This window comes from Pipistrellus kuhlii, unplaced genomic scaffold, assembly GCF_014108245.1.
Source record: "Pipistrellus kuhlii isolate mPipKuh1 unplaced genomic scaffold, mPipKuh1.p scaffold_m20_p_3, whole genome shotgun sequence".
Lineage (NCBI taxonomy): Eukaryota > Metazoa > Chordata > Mammalia > Chiroptera > Vespertilionidae > Pipistrellus > Pipistrellus kuhlii.
Genome location: NW_023425529.1, coordinates 88,113,601 through 88,139,870, shown reverse-complemented (window position 1 = coordinate 88,139,870; position 26,270 = coordinate 88,113,601). Strand labels below are relative to the sequence as shown.

Sequence of the window (26,270 nt, the reverse complement as noted above, 5' to 3'; positions counted from 1 at the left end):
TCAAATACATCTTCAAATAGTTTAACAGAAGAAAAAATTGTGTATGAGATTTTTAACCCCTTTAAAATTATACTCCCCCGCCACACACTTTGAACTTTTCCCTTTTCCTACTTCTCATACTTAAATTCTCTTTCAACCAAATCCAAATGAAGAATTTGAAACAATGAAACATTTAATGTGACTGTGAATGACTGCAGGGAAGCACACGACTTGGTTGGAAAGTCTGAAAAGAGGATTCTCTAAAAGGTTGGAGACCTCTAGGGGAACACTGCCAAAGGTGGCAGATCTTGCCTTGACTTTTCCAAACAAGTCTGAGCCCCCAGGTGTTTTACTGGAATCTTTATGTTTACACTTCACATTAATTGCCCAGCCTGTTTTGTCTTCCGGACAGGAAGTTTAGTGTCAGTCAGTGGTGACTGACTGGGCACTTAACGTGTTAAGACATTTTAGATGCATTGTATTTTCTCAAGGGTTCTTACCCTGCTAATAGTATCTAATAGTTCATTTTAGTTCAAGCAATAGTTTCAATGAAAGCCTAAGTAGGCAGGGGCTGTCTGGTTCCTTTAGCCAGGCAGTCCCTTAGCTCTCTCTTTCACAGAAATTTGTGTCAGAGTAATCATTCATCTGTTGCTCAGGGTCTGCCATTCAGCCCTTGCAAATGACAGTATATTATTTGACATATTTCAGTTATTGTTATCTGTTGCTATCTGTCCACAGGTATGAGGCAAGGACATTTTCCAAAGGATTTAGAAATTCTGTAAATGTATGATAAAAAAAAAAAAAAACACAAGTATATTTATAGCCTTTCAAAATATTTAGTCCTAGATGAATGTTAACTTTCCTTTACACAAGCCACTAAGGACAAACCTCCTAACCAATGCTGTCCCCAAACCATGTTTCTCCATTACCTCCATTCACATTTTCATCTAACAAATATCAAATGAGGGTCTCCTATGTGCCAGCAACAAGATATCCTCCCAGAGCTGACATTTCAGGTGGGGAGACAAACAAATGAGTATGTAAGATAGTGATGCTCTAAGAGAGAAAGTTGAAATAAAGAGAGCAGAGAATGCAGGAGTGCTGCAGATCATGTGGTCAGGCAAGGCCCCTCTGAGGCCTCACTGGTGCTCAATTACATGTGTGGGGGTGGGGGAAATCTTGCAAGCAGAGGGGATGGCACGTGCAAACCTGACATAGGATGATGAGTGACACACTCTAAGAACAACTAGGCCAGTGGCTGGTGCACTGGGACTGGGAGGGTAAAGAAAGAAGTTGATAACACGTGGATTGTTCCTTATAACCCATATTTTGCCTTAAGTATAACTGCCATATAACTGTTGAAGTCTGAGCATCTATTAAAAGTATCAAATATTTATTTAAATACGTCTATAAAAAAAGACAAGATTGTGCAAATATTCAAATTTCCAAAAAAAAATATTATCAATCATGATGAAGTACAGGACTTCATTGACTCCAGGTTATGTGAGTGCTCCTGAGGCTATTTGGAGACTTTTTTGCAGTCACAAGATTAGCTATTCATTTGCCAAATGATCAGAATTTGTATTTTCATACCGATGATTTTGCTGAAGTGATAGGGCTAAAAGGCATAACTTGACTTTGATGGCTTGGTTCTTATTGAATAGAGAATATTCCAATGCATATAATTATTGTAATTGGGAGATTTCACAGCATTATGTGTTTAGTAATTCTCCGTGGAGAAAACATCAAAAGAACAGGAATAAAGTATTAGGTAGACTGTTCACTGTGAGCTTTAAAGAACCAGAATGATATTACCTTAGACTTTTGCTTCTGCATGTAAAAGGTACGATAAGTTTTCTGATCTGCGAACTGTAGGAGGTGTAAGTTATGATACATTTTGTGAAGCTGCAAAACACTGAGGATTATTACTTGATGACACTATCTGGAAAGATACGATTGATGATGCAAACATTCTTATAACATGCCCAAATAACTACAGCAACTTTTTGCACATATATGCGTGCTAGATGTCCTTCTAATGCAGACTCATTATGGGATAAGAATAAATCTCATTTTATTGAAGATTTTTGTTGGAAATTACACCAAAGAGAAGGTGCCTGTGTGAACTTCGAAATGCATGCCCTTAATGAAATTCAAGAAGTATTCACATTGCATGGAATGAAATGTTTGCATTTCAAACTTCCAGACATCCATTATTAACTAATACAGCTACATGTGATGAATCATATGAGCGACAATAGGCAGAGGTTTCAATAAATTCTCTGAACAATGAACAGTTGGCAGCCTTTCAGAATAGAATTTCCACCATTGAAGATCAAACTATATGCCCCTAATGCTTTTTCTTCAGGCAATAGTGAAAAAAATATTGATACATTATATTAGGGGTCATGGTGGTAATGTTTTACCCATAGAGTCTACAGGAATTGCTGCATATTTACTTGTTGGTGGAAGAACCTTTCATTCCCAATATAAATTACCAATTCCATTAAATGAAACTTCAATTTCTAGGCTTGATATAAAGAGTGAAGTTGCTAAAATCATTAAAAAGGCCCAACTTCTCATTATTGATGAATGTACCATGGTATCCAGTCATGCTATAAACACCATAGGCAGATTACTAAGAAAAATTATGAATTTAAATGTTGCATTTGGTGGGAAAGTTCTCCTTCTCAAGGGCATTTTTAACTATGTCTCAATATTGTGCTGCATGCTGTGTGGTCGGCCATAGTGAAAACAAGTTTAAAGTACTGTAATGTTTGGGGATGTTTCAAAAAGTTGTTTCTTAAAACAAATATGAGATCAGAGGATTCTGCTCATAGTGAACTAGAGGCTTAGTACACGAAATTCGTACACAGGGCAGGTGTCCCTCAGCCCAGCCTTCATGTTCTCCACATCGGGCAACCATCTTTGACCACATGGAGGCAGCCATCTTGTGTGTTGGACTGATGGTCAATTTGCATATTACTTTTTTATTAGATAGGATGGTTAGTAAAACTTAAGAGATGGAAAACTTGATAGCAGTTTTCATTTAGGAATGGGTATTATTGAAATCTTCTGTGACATAATTTGTAATGGACCTATTATTGAAGCTATCTTTGGAAATAGTATATATATAGGTAATATTTAAAATATATCTAAATATTCTATTCTTTGTCCTAAAAATGAGCATTTTCATAAATTAAATGGAGAAATTTTGGATATACTTGGAAATATTCACACCTATCTGAGTGATGATTCCATCGATTCAACCGATGATACTGAAAAGGAAAAATTTCCCACTGAATTTCTTAATAGTATTTCCCCTTCGGTATGCTGTGTCATAAATTAAAAATGAAAGTAGGTGCAATTATCAAGCTATTGAGAAATCTTAATAGTAAATGGGGTCCTTGTAATGATACTAGAGTTATTCTCAAAATATTGTGACCCAACGTAATTGAAGCTGAAGTATTAATAGGATCTGCAGAGGGAGAGGTTGTTCTGTTTCCAAGCATTGATTTGTCCCCATCTGACACTGGCCTCCCATTTAAATTAATTTGAAGACAGTTTCCTGTGATGCCAGCATTTGCGATGACTATTAATAAATCACAAGGACAAACCCTAAACAGAGTAGGAATATTCTTACCTCAACCCATTTTCAGACATGATCAGTTATATGTTGCTTTCTCTAGAGTTTGAAGAGCATGTGAGGCCTGGGGGTCCCGTGACTCTGCGTGGCATGAAGGAGGCTAGTCCCAGCGTTTCAACCGCCTCATGTGGAGGAGGTGGGTCACAACAGGGGAGAGTAGTTGTGGGCAATCGGGTCAGCCAGGGGAGGGCAATTGTGGACCATCAGCCGATAGGAGAAGGCAGTTGGGGGCCACTGGGCCAGCAGGGAAGGGCAGTTGTGAGTGATATGGCAGACAGGGGAGGGCAGTTGGTGGTGATCGGGCTGGCAGGGGAGTGCAGTTGGGGGCGATCAGGCCAGCAAAGGAGGGAAGTTGGGGGCCATCGGGCCAACAGGGGAGGGCAGTTGGGAGCAATCAGGCCAGCAGGGGAACAGTTAGGGGGCAATCAGGCAGGCAGACAGGCAAACAGTTAGGATCCAGCAGTCCTGGATTGTGAGACGGATGTCCCAGATTGGAGAGGGTACAAGCCTGGCTGAGGGACTCCTTACCCCCATGCATGAATTTCATGTATCAGGCCTTAGTCCAAAAATAAATAAAACCATGTTAAACAGGCAACTGAATATTCTGAATACAAAAATCAAGGTAAATTTCTCTACCTAACGATCTCATGTAAATAGAAAACAAGTACTTGTAGAAAGGACAGGTCTGATAGTAAAATGTTAACACCAGCATGAGGTTTTAATTTTACCGTGTCTGTTAGAGTTTTTGGTGTAGAATGAATCAACTGTCTAAAGACTAGCTTTCTGGATGGTTTAGAGACATCTTTAAGAAATGTTGCACAAAAGAATGAAAGTTCTCTGCATCAAAATTAAACTTCATTTTTACAAGTATTTTCTCCCTTCTATTGCTTAACACTTTACTATTAAGCATATCTTCTGGGCAATTTATGTTTTTAATATTGCTCTTCTAAACACAGCCAATCAGAACCCACTGCTGCTGGGAATTTCATGCAATATTAAAAAAGTTTCAAGGTGAGTCTGGGAAAGAGGGTTCCTGGTGAGACTGACAGGGATGTCTAGCCCAGTGGGGTTGGCTCTGGCCAATTAGCAAAATGTATCTTCTATCCCCAAGTTTGCAGCTGAGTCCAGGGCACATCAAGAGACATACACACCGCCAAAACTGGTTTGGCTCAGTTGATAGAGCATTGGCCTGTGGACTGAAGGGTCCCAGATTTGATTCCAGTCAAAGGCATGTACCTTGGTTGCGGGCACATACCCAGTGGGGTGCGGGGAACAGTGGGGGATGTGGGGGGACAGTACAGGAGGCAGCTGATTGATGTTTCTCTCTCACTGATGTTTCTGACTCTATACCTCTCCCTTCTTCTCTGTAAAAAAAAAAAAAAAAGAGAGAGAGAGAGAGAGAGAGGGAGAGAAACATACACACTTTCCATGTTGTACCTGGGCCCTGAGAAAACGAGGACTGGCTATATCCCCACCTGCCTATATTAGGAAAGCATCCACAGTTCTGTCTGCCTCTGGTCTGCAGACAGGCTAAAAGCACTCCTTCACATCCCTTCTGTGTCCAGATAGGGACAGTCACTCAGATCTTCAGTCAGCAGATCTCAAGCCAGCATCAAAGTGCGGAGTGCAGACACTGGCCAAAACCCCCTTGCCTGGTGGGCACCTGCGGGACAGAGGAGATGCTTTCCTATTTTACTGTCTGCTTCATGACCATAAAAAGGTGAATTTTCCACCAGTGAATTTTTAAACCCCCCGAAAGTTTCAAACCCAGAGTTGAGGGTTGTGGTGCTGTCCTCATCTCTCCCCCTCCTCACTCTGGGGCTCACACTCCAGATGCAATGTGCTGATGGCTGAAGCCCTGGGAATAAGCCATGACTGCAAGTTGTTTCCTGAATTTGGAGGAATGCAGGGAGGGGGGACTCAGAGGGTTGAAGACTTCTCATGCAGCAAAACTTGGGAAGGGCCTCACAAAGGGCATAGCTTGACCTGCTGAATCTTGTAAATGAGTACTCAAGCGTAGAGAGGAGAGGGAAAAGGGTGTTCTAGAGAGAATGTGGGGAGCAAAGACGCAGAGGCTAAGCAGGGAAGCCTGCTGGAGCAGGGCTCACAGAGGAATAGTGAGAGAGCACCTGGGCAGAGCTTTCCTCGCAGAAGCTGCACAGATGGCCCTGGGGCAGGCAGGCTGCCTGGCTCACTCTCATTCTATCAGCCTGTGCCAGGGTTCAGTTGTTTCTCCTCTAAGGACTCTGTGGTATGCTGGCTTTTTTTGTTGCTAGATTTGTGTTGAGTTTGCTTTTCGGTACAGCTGTTTGCTTGTACCCTATTCCTCTATGGCTCTGGACCAAGAAGGCTTTTGTGAGCTTCTGCTGTGTTTCTGCCTGTTCAGTTTTCCAAACAAGCTGATATGAGAATCGATGACTTTCTAGTTTCTCCATTTGGAGGACCAGGTGTCTCACTTTTACTGACCTAAAAATGACTTTTGTAAACTCTGGCAGCACACTTCCTACTTAGCTAGCCATGAAAATACAAAAGGAGTATTTGGAAACAAAAACAATACTACCATCTCTGGGAATATATGCACTTATGCATTCATGTGTTCATCCAATAAATGCAACATTAATTGTGCACTATATTACAGGATCTGTGGAAGACACTAGAGGTACATCAGTCATGTTTTCCCAAACATGCTAAGCAATGCCCAAATAAAACAACTTATCTTATGGATTCATTAATTAAAATTAAAGCTTGATTCTAAAAAAAAAAAAAAAAAAAAAAAAAAAAAAAAAAAAAAAAAAAAAAAAAAGGCATGTATCGATAGCAAAAACCAAAATAAAAATAAAAGAGGCTGATGCCCTGGCTGGTGTGGTTCAGTTGGTTGAGCATCTTCCCATTCACCAAAAGTCACAGGTTTGATGCCTGGTCAGGGCATATGCCCAGGATGTGGGTTCAATCCCCAGTCAGGCGTTGGTGGTATAGTGGTGAGCATAGCTGCCTTCCAATCCCCAGTCAGGGTGCATATGGAAGGCAAACAATTGATGTTTCTCTCTCACATTGATAATTTTCTTTCCCTTCCTCTCTAGCATCAATATAAAAGTTAAATAAATAAATAAATAAATAAATAAATAAATAAATATAGGTCAACAGTAAAAAATCACTGCTAATCATTCCACATCCCACTTAGCTCTTCAACACCCTTTTGTTCAAAATCATCTTTTAAATATCTTTGTGGTCACACTTGATTTGGGATCTCATAAGTGTTCTAGTGAATATGAGCACTATAGGCTAGCTATTCATACAAGGCTCTTTCAACCTTGGCACGCCTGACATTTGTGGTCAGAAAATTTTTTCTGGGGGTTGTCCTCTGCCTTCCTAGCTTCTACCCATTCAGGGTTCCTAGCATCTTCTTAGTGTGGCAATCGGGAATGTCTCCAGGCATTGACAGATGCCCAGTGAGAGAGAGAGAAAAATCACCCCCATTGAGATCTAGACCATTCAGGCCAAAAATATTCTTTCAGCAATAGTAGAAGGATTGATGGGGAAAGGAGGGTGAGAATATTATAAAATGGTAATTAATAGGAAAGCTTACTGGAAGACTCTTCTAATTTAATTTTTTTTTTTAATTCAGCACTCACACACTTCTTTTATTGAAAACTTTTCCAAAATATTAGTCTCTTGTCCTGCCAGACTAGATAACATTAGTGAAGTATAATTAATTATTTTAATTATTATGGTTCTTATAGTAGCTAAAGTTATTTTCCAATATAGAAATTGTTATACTATACCACAGATATAAAACAGCAATAGCAAAGCAATACTGATTAACCCCCAGACATACTGGGAAAGATGGAGAATGAGGCCCCTCCATGCTCCCTGGAACATTCCTTTAAACCACTGTTTACACATTGAGCTATCCCATTATACTACAAATTCTTTTTTTTTTAAGTATTACTTTTATGTCCTCAGCACCTAGCATAGTAAATATCATAAAGCAGGCATTCAATAAATACTTATACACCTGCACTGCAAAAGGAATATGTAGCCAGAAATGCAGGTAAAACACGGGCCCGGTATTTCTGGTAAGAAATCTGGGCATTAAATATATAGAGTGGTCAGATAACATGAGGGCTAATCCTGGCAGAGACAGAAGGCCCAGGTAACTGCCAGGCTCTGTCATGTGAGCAGGCCTCACTACACTCCGCCATCCTGCTCTCCTCCTGGGGCCTAGTTTTACAGACAATGGGTGCCCGAATGCTGGAGTGCTGGAGCTGGCATTGGAAAGCATAACTCCAAAGTGGCATCAGTCTCCAGGGCTACTGTCTTGGTTTCCTCGGATGATGCAGACTGAGGAATTAGACCACATAGGGAAGGAAATGAGGCCTGCCCTGCACAACCACCCTATTGACTCCTTATCGACTCTTTATTGTTTGCCAGAGCAGTGATAAGACAAGACAGTGCAGACAAGAAACAAGAAAGAGAGTGACAGAATCAAAGGAAGTCTTAAAAGTCTCAAAAGTTATCTTTACTGTTCTCTAGAATCCACTCTAGGCCTGATATCCCCCTGGGCACCTCTCCATCCTCAGCGGCAGTGGATCTCGCCTTCTCTTGTGGACCCTAATGCCCTGCTCTGTCAGAGCTCCTGTGGCCCCATCCCTTCTCTCTGAGAGGCAAAACCATAGGATCCACCCTTATCCTCACCTTCTCCTTTGCAAGAACCAAAGTGCCACCAAAAAATTCAAGTGATATTGACTTTACTTACAGAAGCTCCAAACTGTTCATGCCTGTATCAATATATTCTCACTTTTCAAAGACAAAGTTGCCTTAGGTGATTTCCTGGCAAGCTTTACTCATCATCCCAAACAAGTACAGTATAGTGCAATGCCCAACCAGAACCTAAGAAGGTGAACCCTTCCACACCATTCCCATCTTAAAAAATGAGAACCTCAAACCATGAATCCAGCCCACTGTGCTTTCTCAGTGTTTTCATTCAACAAATATTGAACCGGTCCTCTTATATGTGAGACATTTGTCAAGTAAGTTTTGGGCATGAATGAGACATGGATCACACCACTGAAGAAGGATAGTGTTCAATAAGAAAATGACATGTTAGAAAAAACGATAATGTACGGTGGAGGAGGATCACACACAGGGTGCTGATAAAGTGCTGCAGAGCCAGAGCTCCACGGACCACCACTTCTGTTATGTCTGCCCCTCAGGAAGACAATGAGTCCTAACCCGCTTCCCCTAGTAAAATCCACTGGTTTCGTTAAGGGTGCACTTTCTTAATAAATGAAAGGTGCTCTGCTTTCGGAATGCATAACAAGAATGATTCTGCACCAAGAGAAGAAAGCCTGAGTTCTGGCAAGCAGTCTATTAAAAACCTACTAAAGTGCCATATTATCTGCATATTTGTAATAGTCTGTGGAGATTAACCTGTCCAGATAATTTAATTTCTTCTAAAGGGGGGGGGAGAAAAAAACTCAAATATTTAAAGGACAAAGACAGCTTTGGCTTGATGGGCTCAGAAGTGTATCTGTCATTTGTAAAATGCTCACATAAACTAAAGCGCCTTAGAATTTATAATTACTAAGTGTTTCCAATCTAATCCTTTCATTCATTTTCGTTCTTACAGAGAAATACTATTCCTTTACATCCAACTCTGAGGGGAAAGCTGCCCTGGCCTTCTCTCACATGCCTCCACATTTAAGAATGTTGGTTTGTTAAACTAGTTCAGATCAACGCAGTTATGTAAATGCCTAGACTTTCTCCTCAAGGCCTAATCATAACTCCCATATAGGACTCTCTTTAATGTGCTCTATTTGAGGGAAGAGTTTAAAAAAAACAAACCTCCATCTACGTTATTAAAAATATAATAATAACACATTAACAGGTCTGGGAATGTCAGCTTCTGAAGGAGACTTTCACCGTTGCCCTACTTGGTAGGAAGAGGCAGCATCCTCGGTGCCAGGTGCTGTGACGGCCCTGGTGTCTTCCCTCATGATCTCACTGGGTGCTTTCAGAACACAGAACAGGGCTACCCCATTTTCAGGAAAGGAAACTGCAGTGCAAGTCAGGTCATACACTGCAAAAAGGCAGAGCAGGGATGAGACCCAGAGTGTCCCCAATTCCCCATCGTCCTTCGTCATGGCTTGCCATCATCCTGAGCTGTTGATGTAGGAAAGCCTAAAGAAGCCCCCAATTTATCAAGGATACTACTTCAAAATCCATGAATAAAGGATTTTTTCTTTCCAGTTTCTTCAGTGAAGTCCGTCTTGCCTTGATATCTCAATATGTGTCTGCTGCGGAAAGGGCCACGTGGGGAATCTTGCATTGGTCATTCTAGAAACATTCACAAAGCATCAGACGTTTGCTGATCAAGGTACCAGGAAGATAGCAGAGGCTAAACAGACAGAATGACAGCCCTCATCAAGCCTACATTTTGGCCTCATGCTGGACCGACAGGAGCAAGACAACCTGCTGGGGTCCCCGCTTCTCTACACCATGTGCCAGGAGACTCCCCAACCCACACGGTGCCAAGCACTGCTGGAAGGCCCTGCTGCCCGTCCGGGTATCTCAGAGGATCATCCCTATCTCAGCAGCTGAACAGTAAATACAGACACAGCACTTTTTTTTTTTAATCAGGATGCTAAGTACAATGAATAATAACTATAAATGTATGATAAAAATTAAATACAAATTATTTTTAGGCCAAAGCAAATCTTTAGAAAAGCTATTTTTAACTCATTCTCCTATTTTGGGTCGGAACCGAACTAAACCTTCAAAAGAAGAACTAGGAAAGAATCTCCAGCCGATCTCCCTGTACAAAGTCCCAAGCGTCTGCCCCAGAAAATCGCTGCCAAATGGCTGCTGTCAGCTCAGGTTCTCGGTGTTTCTAAAAGGAGAGGGGGAAAGCCACATGGCACTAAGAATGTGCAAGTCGAAGCAATAGCTCATAAAGCATTTGAATAGCCCATTCATTTTTAATTCTGCTGTAATTTCTGTGATAACTTTAAAGACGATGAACTCGTCTGACATCGAGGATGCCAGGGACTTTCCCAGGAGCCCCGCTGTGAGTCTGCATCCACTGGAAGCACGTTCAAATACTGCACCACTCCCGCTATCTGCTGCTAACAGCAGAGTGGAGCCATTCCATCTGCCCACTGGGGTGCTTGCCCATGTATTCAGCAAAGATGGCACAGTGCCAGTGTGATGCAGGTCCCTGTGTGTGTGCTCCGATGACTTAGTTTAATAAAATCTGGCCTTGCATCAAACAGAACCCAGGTTTGATTCCTAGCGAGAGAGGCAAGGTCACAGGTGTGTAGCCAACAGGGCAAGGGAGTAAGGTGTGGGCCCTTGTGCTGTCTTGTGCACCATTTAAAACAGACAACAAAGACACCTCTGTGGTTTCCATCATCTTGACCGACCAGCGCTGCGGTAATTATTGACTCTGCCTCCCTTCCTCCTCCAGCAACCAATTCCCTAAAATGCTGGACTCTGGATCTATGGACTCATACACTGCAGTATGGTTGGGCTCTTTTTCTCTTGTTTTATGATTGGGGAAAAGATTAACCTCACTCTCTCCAAAACATGGACTCCAAGACCATGGTAGTTCTAACCTACTCCTGAGATCATTTTAAAGCAGAAAATAAGACATATGCACAGCTGAGTCTCTTTGCATATTAAAAAATCATAGAGTATTTTCAGTCCTATGTGACATTTCCATATTTTAAAATCACAGGTTCTTTGATAGGAAAACAAACAAAAATAGTCTTTTAAAAAATCTCGAAGGTCTGAAAAACCAACTGTAACTGACAATTCCCTCACATCTCATCATGTGATACCAATTTATTTCCATGATTCCTACAGTCTTGTTCAGCTAGTGCCCTCTAATGATAGAATTACCTGCTCAAGCTAAAAGCAGTTTTGTCTATGAAGCTATCAGGCTTTATAATATGGAAGTAAGATTAGCTAGTCTGAAACTCATAAAATTCAAGAACAACAACATTAACAAAACAAAACAAAAAAACACTTTTAAAGGAGAGACCAAGTCTATGTGTCCAAAGGGGCAGTAAAGCAACATGGTTAAGGGCACGGCTGGCTGCTAGCCCCAGCTCTATCCTCACTCACTCACCACACAATGAGTTGGTGAGTAGGTGTGTGGGCTCAGCACAGCACTGAAGTGAGTACTCACTGCATGGTAGATGTTATTAGCACTGACATGCTGTAAATCCATTTCATCCCATTAAGAACCCATATAGTACAGGCACTACGTACCTAAGAATCTTCACCAGATGATTACCCACTAACTTCCCTGTGTGTCTAAATATACCTTGCTGCAGAGAATGTACATCTTTACATAATCAGCATAAAGAATCTCATTAAAAATAATCAAGACAACAAATTAGGTCTATGGTGATAAAATATTTCAATCCAAAAATTATGACAATTAATGATGAGAATGCTTGATGGTTGTGAAATATCAGTTTCATTTTAATATTTATTAAGTTAGTTTTTCACAAATATTTTCCAGTAGCAAATATCTTACTCCCTACTGAAAAGTAAAGAAAAATGGAACATAAAATTATTAGGTCAATATCAGAGGTGCCAAAAATTAGACCCGGAAAGTCTTCATAGTCTCACTCATTCCTCTGTAATCCAAAAGCAAAGAAAAAAATCAGAAAAAAATATACAAAAAGTGAAACAGGCAGTTAAGCAATTATACAGTAGGGGAAACATTCATAGAGGCCTCCAGAATTCTCTTTCCCTTTTTGTTCTGCCCTATTAATTGATTTTTAAAAAAATATTTTTAATTTATATTTTAGAGAGAGAAGAAGGGAGGAGAGAGAGAGAGAGAGAAACACTGATGTGAGAGCACAACATCAAACTGGCAACCCCCAGGTGAACAGGATGATGCCCAACCAACTAAGCCACATGGCCAGGGCTTAACTCATTTTTTTTTTTAATCCTCATATTTCTTTCTTCAAAACAGAGATCATGTATGTGTGGTAGGAGTAGGAGAGAGGTTTCAGATGTAATAACATTAAGGCCTGTTCCCCTAAATCACATAACCAGGTCTCTTAATTGACCATGTGTCCCTCTACTTCTGTAATTAGAGTATCACATCCCCATGACACACACCCCCATGATACACACACACACACACACACACACACACACAAGTGTGGGCCTCGAGCAGGAATATGGGATATAAACATCAGCATTCAGCCAAAGCCAGTTTGGCTTAGTGGTACAGCATCGGTCTACGGACTGAAAGGTCCCAGGTTCGATTCCAGTCAAGGGCATGTACATTGGTTGCAGGCACATCCCTGGTAGGGGGTGTGCAGGAGGCAGCTGGTCGATGTTTCTCTCTCATTGATGTTTCTAGCTCTCTATCTCTCACCCTTCCTCTCTGTAAAAAATCAATAAAAATATTTTAAAAATAAATTAAAAAAAATAAACATCAGCATTCAGTGGAATTGTAACTCCTTTTCGAAGTCTTGTTATTGTTACTCTTAAGGTTAGGTGATAACCTCCAGGGGTGAAGGGATAAATGACACAGTAAGAAAACCAGCTTAGTGTTCCACAAAGAGGAGCCCCTTAAATTTCCCTCTAATCAGCACCCAAGGGAGTGAAAACGTTTTCCTAGGCCATATATTTTGTGTCTATGGCCTGGCATCTTTTCCATCTCCCATTTCCTCCCTTAATATGAGTCATCACCATCCTGACCACCCCTACAACCACCACCACCTCCACCCATGGCCCCAACTACCATGACCAGCACCACACCTATCCCCACTGCACTGTTTTCCCCCATATCTGTTCTTTTTGTCCTCGGTAACACATCAGTCCTGTCACATTCTCCACCTCAGCCCTATCTCTGGCCCCAAAATATTGCTGCACCTCTCTTACACTGTATTTGTCAATCAATATCCATCATTAACAGCAACATAACAGCTGTTGTCTCATCAGATTAATTACAAAATTTACAAGTAGGGAAAAGCCATCCATTACAAACATTAACGTGTATATATATATATATATATATATATATATATATTTAATAATTATACACAGAGAGGAATTGAGAGGCATAGAGAGTTAGAAACGTCAATGAGAGAGAAACATCGACCAGCTGCCTCCTGCACACCCCCCACTGGGGATGTGCCCTCAACCAAGGTACGTGCCCTTGACCGGAATCGAATCCGGGACCTTTCAGTCCGCAGGCCGATGTTCTATCCACTGAGCCAAACCGGTTTTGGCAACACTAACATTTTTAATGGAACTCCCTATTACTGGGGAAACAAAGTTTAAATAGTCTTTGAGAACAAGAGGTGGTGATGTAGAATAAAGCCACTTCAGTAGTCTTGGGATCTGACAGTACACACTTTGTACCTCTAACATGCAGGAACTTGGTCACAGGTTTGGTTTAAAACATGATTTTTGTTTTCCTTTCCTAGTTTTACCCCTAGAAAGCTCAGGCTTCCCCTTCTGGTCTCCAACCTACAGACACTGCGATCTATCTGTTAAGTTTCTTTAATACAACCTTAGTGTCCAGTCAAAGCCAGATTCCAAACTAGTGTTTCTATCTTCTGTCCCCAATGACCAGAACTTAATAAAAGCCCCCCTTCCTTAGAGTCTGTCCTGCATTGAATCCCAAGAACACAAAGCAACCTTGCAATTGTTCAGGGTGTGAACATTCAAGGCCACCAGAGCTAAGGGGGCACCAATCACATCATTAGTATCCCCACTACCTTTAAAATTACATTTTTATTATTAATATAATTTTAAAGATGGATAATTTATTTAAATTGTCATTTCCCTGAATATGGAAATAAAGTATCTTATTCTAAAAATCAGTAATCTAACAATTTTCCATTAAATAGTAGTAGAATGTCTGTGGAAGAAGTGACTTTGTCTAATTGGCACAAAATGTTATATGGGCTCACAGCAGCCCTCAGAAAAGCTTCTCTTGAATGTTTTAAATGGTCTGGGGTCTTGGCTGTTTGCTAACACTTCTCCTCTTAGTTTAATAAATTCTGTTTGCACTGTATTAACGGCCCTTCCCCTAAATTTGGTCTTTTTCTCAGTAATTTCCGTTTTCAAGCACATCCTCCACTCAAAGCAAGCCCCAAAATGCTACTACATCCCTTTGTCCTATTTCTGTCAGTTGATGCTACTAAACATGTGTCATCAAGAATACAATAACCTTTTGTCGCAGAGAAGATTAATTACAAGGAAAGAGATGTCCATGATAGACACACTCTACCAATTTAAAATCCTTAACAAAATATGCTGTTTTAACTTGAGTTCCAGTCAAGATCTCAATATATTCCTCACATTTTTTAAAAAGCAATATTAAATTAGGCTTTCCTATGAGAATTAATTTCAATTTTCTTGTTTCATTACTGATATTTACAAAAATTGCCACCAGTTATTACTTGGAGTACTATAAAGTATTGAGCAACATTTAAGAGGCAAATGGAATAATAAAGCCAACAAAAATACACATACACTCACCTTGGCCCTCAGAAAACAAGCCTTACTGCCACTGGTGACAATTAAGCCTAGGTGACAATCCAGGTGTGGAAACCTTAAAAATAAAAAGATACAGGAAAATTTAGAATAAATGAGGAAGATTTATGGAAGCATAAACAGTAACTTAATTATAATAGTACTTCTCACTATACAATAAAGTTAGTTCAGGAGTTCTCAAATCAAAGCAATTGTACCACAAATAAACTCTTCAAAACTGGGATTGTGTCATGAATTCACCATTTTTCTACTGGCTATGTCTAGAATTTTAGAGATACTTAACCTTATTTTCAGATTAATCTTCAATGGATTACATGACTTCAATTTTCTTTCTATCTTAATCCCTCACGTCGTTAATGATGTGAAAACTGATTCTTAAATACACCATATAAATGGCATGTCTTAAGAACTTCAGACTTGCCTTTGATCAGGAGAAGAATACTTCTCATACATGAATAATCATGTCTATTTTGTAGATCTGAATTTTTCTAAATTGCAGCAAATTTATAATTATGCTTCCTGTTTCCTTCTAATTCAGAAGAAATTAAAAGTGATAGGACTCATAAATCCTATAATATTGTTAATATTAATATTAATTAAATCCTTAATAAAATTGTATTTCAAAATAAATCAGCAACAATTCTTTTCCTCTCTAAGTTGTCCAGCAAGATTAGTTGTTAGATAGTAGAAAAGATACAGTTTCTTTTCAAATTCTGCTGCAATGGACACCACAGAATGTCTGCTATTATTAGATTGCATCATAGAAAATAGCTGATATCCAACCAGAAATTTCATCATTTTTCCAAACAAGAAAATAGATATGATTTTAAAACCCAGTGATCATGAAACAAATCTTCAAAATTACCAATTGGCTCAGCACAAATCATTTTTCTGAGCAGCACCAGTGGTTTGGGTATTAAATGTTTCTACTGCAATCCAACATATGTTCATGGCACCTAAAAAATAATAAACAAATTGCCTCCAGCCTTGGGGAGGGCATGGGTCTCTTTTCAGTTCTTTTTCCCCACCCAGATTCTGTTTACTGCCAGCTCCTTCTCAGCTTCCTTCTTGTCTGGAAGGGGGGGGGGGGTGCAGGGTAGGGGGGATAGCATGGAGGGGGGTCAGGGGAAGAAGGGGGATATCTGTAATCCTTTCAACAATAAAGATTCTCTTTTAAAAAGTGTCTTTTCCTAGAGCATGATGTGGTAGAGAGAAAAGCTGAGGGCTAGAAGGCATAAAGGTGAGAGTAAGAATGCAGAACTCTAAGAAGAGGCTAAGGGGAAAGCACATCAGAGTAAATGAGGAACACAATGGGAGGGAGGGGGTGAAGGAAAAGGTGCTAGCATCACACCACATGGGGAAGAATTAACAGGTCCCAGTCCAGATGGAATGAAGCAAATATTTACTTCTGCCTAATAATATATTAGGACCTGCCACAATCACCACTCCCACGCCATCCCACCACTGCTATTAACACCATCCCTATCACCACCCACAGACATGGGCAACAACACTGAAACTAAAAGCCAACAGGACAGAGGCCATGTGAGTGCCCTAGGTGTAAAAATGTATGTGTGTACAAAATGTGTTTTCTTCTGAGATTGAAGAACTTAAACAATTTTCACTGTGGCCAGGAGACCTACTAAGCGATCAGCCTACAATAAATCATTTTGTTGTGTTTTCGTGTAAATAAGCAGCCAGTCTCAAAATAAATGTTTTGATCTCTTTTTCATACTGTGCTTCTATTTCTCATTCCCTATTTTTAAAATTACTTGAAGATAAGACATAAAGTCAAAATTAGCAGTCTGGCCACATGAAGGGATGGCAAAGTCCAAGTTGATATGCTAGGTGAAATGCATAGTCTTGTTCCTATCCAATCAGAATTATAAAACAACATTAGACCAAGAGAGGAAATCAAGGAGAGAAAATTCAACATTCAGTAGCACTTCATTATTCCAGCAGTGATTTTCCCCTTAAGACAGAGGTTTTGTGAATGTAAATACATTAATGATGGCAATAGCTGAATGATAGCACTGATAAACCCTAACTGGAACTTTAAGAAAACACAATCAGTTTGAAGAGTCTATGCGAGAAGTTAGAGCTTATGGAAGTCACCTACACAATCTCTATGGGAAGAATTCTATGTTCAGGATGAAGCTCTATGGTTCTAACTTCACCTTCCCTTAACTTCTTCTTCTCTTGGTAAAATACCACCCATCTTGGCTCACAGGGCAGAGTGTGCACATGGCTTGCCCTGGTCTGCAGGCACTGGATTGTAATTCTTTCTCTTCCCCAAATCATTGTTGGTGAGAAGACACATTAATTGATATTAATTTTCAGTTGAAAGCACTACTTTTAAAAGTAGTAACAGAAAAAGGAAATAATAATTATAATAAGTATCACCACAATAAAGAGCTACTGCAAAATAACCACCCTTAATGAACTGACCAGTTGGGCTTGCACTGCTCCTTGTGAGAGTTAGAAAGTGACTTTGTGTTAATAAAATAGCAGAACTAGAGTGTAAGCAAATTTAAGGAGTGCTGGATAAGGTAAACGAAGACTATACATACAGTATGGAAGCTGCAGGTATCAACTAAACGAGGCCCCTCTGTGCGGAGCCAGAGGCTGCCTAAGAAGCAACTGGTCAACCTCATACACAGGAGCCCAAGGCCACTGGTAATTATCAGTGTGATCAGAGCAGGGTCTACAAAACATCCACCATACAAAAGGACATAGAAGCTGACATAGAGGCAGGAGGAATAGGAGTTACCTAAGGCCTGAGGCCTATAATGAAAGTTGAGAAATGCACTCTCTGCACTACCCTGTGCGGGCAAACCTGAAGCAGGTGGTTCACAATAATCACCGAGGGAGCTTGTCAAACACAGAGATTTCCGGACACTAATCTAAAACTTACTGACTCTCAAGAATTTGTATTTTCAAAATACATGTATTGATTTTTTTTTTTTTTAAGAGAGAGAAAAGGAAAGAGAGAGATAGAAACACTGATGTGAAAGAGAGAAACTCCTGCACACCCCCTACTGGGAATTGAGACTGTAACCTGGGCGTGTGCCCTGACTGGTAATCGAATCGGTGACCACACTCAATCCACTGACCCACACCGCCCAGGCTCTTTTTGCCTTTTTAATGTAGTTACTAAAAAAATTAAAATTACATTGTGGCTTCCATTATATTTTTATTGGATGATGCTACTTCATAATGTATAGCCTTTCTCTACCTTAATAAATCTGCTAAAATGATGTTAACTATTGTTAATATCAGAGAGTGTGGGCAGTATTCTACAGCATGGCACTATTGGGCACATAGAACTGGCCCTACATTCAACACTCGGACTATTGCTTTTTTTTTTTTTTTCTTTAATTTATTTTTTCCCATCACCATTTATCCCCCTATACCCTTCTTCACCTCCACCCACTCCCCTTCCCCCACAATCAGCACACTGTTGTCTATATCTATGAGTTCTCTTTTATATTCTTTCTTGCTCAATCCCTCCAACCCAACCCTACACCCCACCACCACAGAGTCTGTCTCTATTTTGCTTATTAGTTCAATTTGTCCATTAAATTCCACATGTGAGTGAAATTGCACGGTACTTGTCTTTCTCTGACTGGCTATTTCACTTAACATAATGTTCTCCAGGTCCATCCATGCTGTCACAAAGGGTAAAATTTTCTTCTTTTTTATGGCAGAGTAATATTCCATCTACTAAAGGACACTTGGGCTGCTACCAAATCTTGGCTATTGTAAAATAATGCTGCAATGAACATAGGGGTGAATATATTCTTAAAAATTAGTATTTTTTGTTTCTTTCTATATATTTCCATAAGTGGAATCACTGGGTCACAAGCAGTTCCATTGTTAATTTTTTGAAGTATCTCCACACTGCTTTTCACAGTGGATGGGCCAATATGCATTCCCACCAGTAGTGTACCATCATTCCCTTTTCTGCACATCCTCGCCAACACTTGTTTTGTTTATTTATTTATAACAGCCATTCCAGCAGGTGTCACATGATATCTCATTGTGCTTTTAATTTGCAATTCTCTGATGATTAGTGACACTGAACATCTTTTCGTGTGTTTTTGTTCAAGTTCTTAATATATTTTTATTGTTGATAGTATTGCAGATATCTCCCATTCCCCCCTACTTTCCTGCCTTCCTACCCACCCACCCCAGGCTCTTCAATACCCGATTGTTTATATTCATTGGCTATGAACATCTATACCAATAAAAAGGTAATATGCAAATTGGTCAGAACACCCTCATAGTAACAACCAAACATCAGGCTGCATAGGGCGACAAGGATGAGAGGGGGGGCGACCAAATGACTGAAGAGCAGGCTGTGTGGGGTGGCCAGGCCGGCGGAGGGGGGAGGGGAGAGCAGTGAGGGGCAACCAGGCTGGCAAGGGGGGACAGTTTGGGGGGGGGGGGACACACCAGACTTGCAGGGGAGGACAGTTGTTAGGAAACTAGGCCTGCAAGGGAGGGCTGCTGTAGGTGACTGGGCCAGCAGGGGAGGACAACTGAAGGGGACCAGGCCTGGAGGGGAGGGTAATTGGGGGAGACCAGGACAGCAGGGGAGGGCAGTTGGGGGTAACCAAGCCAACAAGGGAGGGTAGTGGGGGGGAACCAAGCCCACAGGGGAGGGCAGTTGGGGACAACCAGGCCTGCAGGGGAGGGCAGTTGTGGGTGATCAGGCCAGAAGAGGAGGGCAGTTAGGGGAAATAGGCTGGCAGGGGAGAGCAGTTAGGGGCAATCGGGCTGGCAGGTGAGCGGTTAGGGGTGATCAGACTGGCAGGCAGAAGTAGTTATGGGTAATCAGGCAGGCAGGTGAGCGTTTGGGAGCCAGCAGTCCTGGCTGATTGGGCCTAAACGGGCAGTCGGACATCCCTCAAGGAGTCCCAGATTGGAGAAGGTGCAGGCTGGGCTGAGGGACACTCCCCTTCATGCATGAATTTCGTGCACGGGACTTCTAGTAAGTATATAAGTTCTTTGGTTTATCTATTCTCGTCCCCCCATAACCACATCAACATATACCAGTCTGTTTCATGCCTGCATGCTTCAGGTCTTATTTTGTTGGTCAATTTATTTTGTTCATTAGATTCCACAAATACCATGTTTCCTCGAAAATAAGACATCCTCCGAAAATAAGACTTAGCGCATGGAAAGATAAGACATCCCCTGAAAATAATACCTAGCCCATCTTTGGGAGAAAAAATTAATATAAGACACTGTCTTATTTTTGGGGAAACAGGGTAAGATCATGTGATGTTTGTCTTCTTTGTATTGGCTTATTTCACTTAGCATAATATTTTCCAGGTCCATCCATGCTGTCCCAAAGGCTAAGAGATTCTTCTTTTTTACTGCTGCATAGTATTCCATTGTGTAAATGTCCCATAGATTTTTATCCATTCATCTACAGATGGGCACCTGGGCTGTTTCCAAGTTTTAGCTATCTATACTAATGAAAGGGTAATAAGCTAATTAGACCAGAAGTCTTCCGGACGTCCTTCCAGACAAAGTTGTAGCACCTGTGAGGGCCAAGGGCCAGTGACACAGGAGAGGCACCCATGTCATGCGGCCCCTCCTTCTGCACAGGTGGGTGCTGGGAGAGGCAGGGCAGTGTCAGTGGGCCTCTGCCAGTCCCACCTGCACCGGGCAGCCCCTCCATCCACATAGGCAAGCACTGGGAGAGGCGGGGCAGTGCCAGTCGTGGCCCCTCCTTCTGCAGAGGTGGTGCTAGGAGAGGCGGGGTGGTCCGACTATGAAGTCGGCTACCCAGAGAAGTCACTCAGGAAGGGGCTGGAGACCTCCCTGCTGACCGAAATGACTGCGACTGCCACTGCCACTTTTTTATCTTCTAAGTCTGGTGTGGACCAGCCGCCCACCAATGACAGTGGTCACATTCACAAGTGAAGTATTTCTGGAAAACCAAAGCTGGTGTTGGAGCCACCGAAGGAATTAGGATCTTCTTCTGAATTACAGGTACACTGCATGCAACAGTGCACAGATGGCTTTTCCTTGGTTTCAGGGATTTCCTCCAAAGCAACTGCATTAATATATTTCTAAGTTTGTGATTTACTTTGCTGATAAGGGCTCTGATCTCTTTCTACATGGCAAGTCTTTAAGAGCATGAGGACATTTAATTTGGACAAGAATAACAACAGGAGAAAATGAATGGGAAAAAAAGACTAACCTAAAAAGAATAATATTTCTTTGTCTCTAATTTTTGCATTCTTCATTAAGAATCTTTAGTTGAGCTGAGACTGGTTTGGCTCAGTGGATAGAGTGTCAGCCTGCAGACTGAAAGGTCCCGGGTTTGATTCCAGTCAAAGGCATGTACCTTGGTTGCAGGCACATCCTCAGTAGGGGTGGTGCAAGAGGCAGCTGATCGATGATTCTCTCTCATCAATGTTTCTAACTCTCTATCCCTCTCTCTTCCTCTCTCTAAAAAATCAATAAAATATTTTTTTAAAAAGGAATCTTTAGTTGATTTTGGATCCTTATAAACATGACCTTATTTTATAAGCATTATCTTTCCAGGAATCTCTATGGTATATTGATTTTCTAGAAACCCTTGATTAACTGTAAAATGATGTTTACATGTATATATGTATACACATACACATACATACCCATATGTACACATATTTTTACATATACATATATAAACACATACACACAAATAAACACTACTTTATGTTGTACAATTTGTCTTATATTTCTTAACATTTTTGTTACTATTGCATCTGGCCAGTTTAATACATTTGATGTGGATAGAAAAATAAATTCTATAGATTAAGGCAACTGAATGGCAATTATTGAACTGTCATGAAAATATTAAAATGTGGTGTATTGACAGGTGTAAAGTGTGGTAGATAGAACCATGTTTCCCACACACACACATACCACTTTCCTAGAAAGCTGTTACATCCTAATTCCCAAAACCTGTGAATATGATGGATTAAATGGCAAAGGGAAATGAAGGTGCAGGTGGAATTAAGATACTAACCTTCTGATCTTGTTACAGGGAGAATATTCTAGGTTCTCCGGGTGAACCCAATAAAATCCCCAGGGTCTTTAAAAGTGGAAGAGGGAATTGGAAGAGTGTTACAGTCAAAGAGAAATTAGAAATTGGGAAGGACCGTAGAGAGATGAAACATGCTGGTGTTGAAGATGGAGAAAGGATCCATGAGCCAAGGAATGCAGGCGGCCTCTGGAAGCTGGGAAAGGCAAGGGAACAGATTCTCCCTTGCAGCCTCCAGAAAGGAGCACAGCCCTCCCAATGCCTTGATTTTAGCTCAGTGAAACCCATGTCAGACCTCTGGCCTCCAGAACTATAAGATAATAAATTTTTGTTAAGTCACTAAGTTTTATGGTAATGTGTTACAGCAACAATAGTCGATACTCAGGCAGACTAATTTTTGGTCATCTTCACTTCTATTAATAGTTTCTTTTGGTAATCTTTATTTTGGAGGTACTTCTCTAGTCTGTTATGAATTTCAATAAATACAAAATAACTTTTTAAAAGGAATGAAATTGCTAGATCAAATTGTAACTCTATGTTTATAATTTGAATAATTAGCTATTGTTTTTGCAAAGTGGCTGTACCATTTCTCAATCCCACCAACAATGTATCAGTCTCCACATCTTTACCAACACTGGTTACTGTATTTTTTATGTCAACCATCTTAGTAGATGTGTAGTCTCATTGTGACTTTATTTGTATCTCCCTAATAATTAATGATGTTGATCACTTTTTCATATGCTTATTGGTCATTAATATATATTCTTTGGAAAAATGTCAGCTCATATGTTTTGCCCAATTTTTAACTGGGGTTATCTGTCTTTATATTATTGAGTTGCAACCAATCTCAAGATACTTTGGATGCAAGTTCTTTTTTAGATATATGATTTGCAAAACTATTCTCCCCTTCTATGGACTGTCTTTTCTCTAAAGAAAAGTTTTAAATTTTTATGAAGCCCTATTTATAACTGGTTTTGTGACTTGAGTTTTTGGTGTCATCTCTACGAAATCATTGCCTAATCCATGATATATTTAATTTTCTTTTCTTCTGAAAGACTTTTTGTTTTAGTTCTTACCTTTAAGTCAATAATCCATGTTAATTTCATTTTTGTATACCCATTTTGAAGTAGGGTCCAACTTCATTCTTTTCTAGTACCATTTGTTTAAAAACAAACAAACAAAAAAAACTAACCTTTCTCCATTATATTATCTTGTCATCCTTGTTGAAAATCAATAACCATAAAAATAAAGGTTAATTTCTGGAGTCTCAATTTTATATAATTGATCTATCTATGTCTTCACTTATGCCAGTACCACACTATTTTTATCACTGTAGATTAGGAGTTTAAAATCAGGAAGTACAAGTCCAATTTTGTTCTCCCTTTTCAATATTGTCTTGCCTATTCTGAATCCCTTGTATTTTCACATGAATTTTAGGATCAGCTGTTTAATTTCTGAAAACCTTCAACTGGAATTTTGATAGGGATTGCACTGAGTCTGTAAATCAGTTTTGGAAGCATTGCCTTTTCAACAATATTAAATTTCCCAATCCATGATGTCTTTCCATTTATTTAGGTTATCTTTATTTTCTCAGTGATGTTTTGTAGTTTTCTGTGCACACATCTTGCATGTCTCCTAGATGCATTTATTTATTCCTAAATATTTCATTATTTTTTTATGATATTGTACATAGGATTTTCTTTATTTTCAAAATTTTCACTGAAAATATACAGGACTTTTGTTTACTGACCTTGTAATAATATATTGCAACCTTTGTTTATTAGTTGTGTGTGTGTGTGTGTGTGTGTAATCCTTAAGATTTTCTATATAAACTATGTCATTTGCAAAGAGAGAGTTTTACCTCTCCCTTTCCCATCAGGATGCCTGGTATTTCTTTTTATTTGCTAAAACCTCCAGTATAATGTTGAACAATGTGACAAGATCAGACACCCTTGTCTTGTTCCTTATCTAGAACAGGCAGTCTTTCACCGTTAAGTATGGTGTTAGTTGTGGGATTTTTGTAGATGTCCTTCATCAGACATTTCCTTCCATATCTAGTTTTGTGTTTTACCATGAAGTTAGAACCTGCCAAGTGCTTTTTCTGTGTCTATCTAGATGTATGTGTGGTTTTTGTACTTTAGTCTATTACTGGGGTGTATTACACTGATTTTCTTATATTAAGCCTGCCTTAAATTCCTCAGATAAATCCCAGTTGGTCACAATTTATAAACTTTTCTACATCTTGCTGGCTTGGGTTTGTTAGTTTTTGTTAAAGATTTTTGCATCTATATTCACAAGGAATATTGGTCTGTACTTTTTTGTGATGTCTTTGGTTTTGGTATAAAAATACAACTAGCCTCAAAGAATTAGCTGATAAATGTTCCCTTCTCCATTTTCTGGGAGAGATTTTGCTAAATCGCTGTTAATTATGCTTTAAATGTTGGTATAATTTACCAGTGAAGCCTCCTGAGCCTGGACTTGTCTCTGTAGGACACTCTTTTTTATCTCTAATTCAATCTCTTTACTTATAATAGGTCACTTCAGATTTTCTATTTCATCTTCAAATATTTGAATAGTCTGTTTCTTACTAGGAATTTGTTCATTTCATCTAGATTACCTAATTTGTTTATATAAAGTTACTTATGATATTCCCTTATGATCCTTTTTATTTCTTTAAGGCAGGTAGTGATGCTCTTTCATTCCTGATATCAATAATTGAGCCTTCTTTTTCTATTGGTCAGTCAGCTGAAATTTCATCGATTTTGTTAATCTTTTCAAAGAACTAATTTTTGTTTCATTGGTTTTTCTCTATTGTATATATTTTTTATTCTGTATTTCATTTACTTCCACCCTAGAATTATTATTCTTTTTATTCTGCTTGCTTTGGGTTTAGTTTGCTCTTTTCTATTTTCTTAAAGTAAGCATTAGGTTAATGATTTTTAATCTTCTTTTGTTAATATGTGCATTCATAGCTATAAATATCCCCATAAGCACTGATTCAGTGGCATCCCATAAGTTTTAGTATGTTTTTATTTTACCTCAAGTATTTTCTGAGTTCCCTTGTGATTTCTTCTTTGACCCACTGGTTACTAATTATTTATCTTCCATATTTTGTGAATTTCTGAAATTTCCTCTGCTATTAATTTCTAATATCACTTCATTGTGGTTAGAAAAGATACTATTTATAATTCCAATGCTTTTAAATTCACTGAAAGTTGTTCTGTGGCCTTACATATGTTCAATGGCCTGATATATTCTATTCTGAAGAATTTTGTATGTGAACTTGAGAATGATGTGTACTCTGCTGTGTTTGCCTGGAGTATTCTATAAGTGTCTGTTAGTTGAATGCAGTTGGTATACAATGTTGTTTATTCGATTTCCTTGATGACTTCCAATCTAATGGCCTAGTTGAACTTCTGTCTAGTTTAATCCATTATTAATAGCAGGACATTAAACTTTCCAACCATTATTATTGACTTTTTATTTGTTCCCCTCAAATGTCCTGTCTGGACAGGGCCTATGGGGATCCAGCCGAACTAACTATTCAACATCCCCAGAGGGGTCCCAGAATGCAAGAGGGCACAGGCCAGGCTGAAGAACCCCACCAGTGCACAAATCCATGCACTAGGCTTCTAGTTGTTTACTAAAATTTATTTTGTCCATTATTAGCATAGCCATTCTCAGTTCTCTTTTGGTTACTGTTTGCATATCATATTTTATTCCATTCCATTTGTGTTTGATATAAAGTGGATCTGTTGTAGAAAGCATATAACTGGATCATGTTTATTAATTCATTCTACCAATCTCTGACTTTTTATTAGAGTGTTTACTCAATTTACATTTAGTGTAATTACTGGTAGGACTTGCATCTGCCGTTTTACTATGTTTTCTATATCTCATGGGTTTTGTTTGTTTGTTTGTTCCTGTATTCATCCATTACAGCCTTCTTCTGTGTTAAATAGATATTTTAATGCCATTTTAATTCCTTTGCTCTTTTATTACATTTTTAAATATTTTTCTTAATAGTTTATAACATTTTACATTTACTAAAGTAGTCACCTTTACTGATGC

General features: G+C 39.6%; 1 protein-coding gene across 4 annotated transcripts in view; it reads right to left on the bottom strand.

Moving 5' to 3' along the window:
- Positions 1 to 26,270, bottom strand: part of MTUS2 (microtubule associated scaffold protein 2) — a 467,760-nt gene that overhangs the window by 429,813 nt on the left and 11,677 nt on the right. For all 4 annotated transcript variants that reach the window (XM_045588480.1, XM_045588479.1, XM_045588478.1 and 1 more), the window contains exon 2: positions 15,140 to 15,212. The gene's annotated coding sequence lies outside the window, so the exon portion shown is untranslated. The remainder of the gene's footprint in view (positions 1 to 15,139; positions 15,213 to 26,270) is intronic.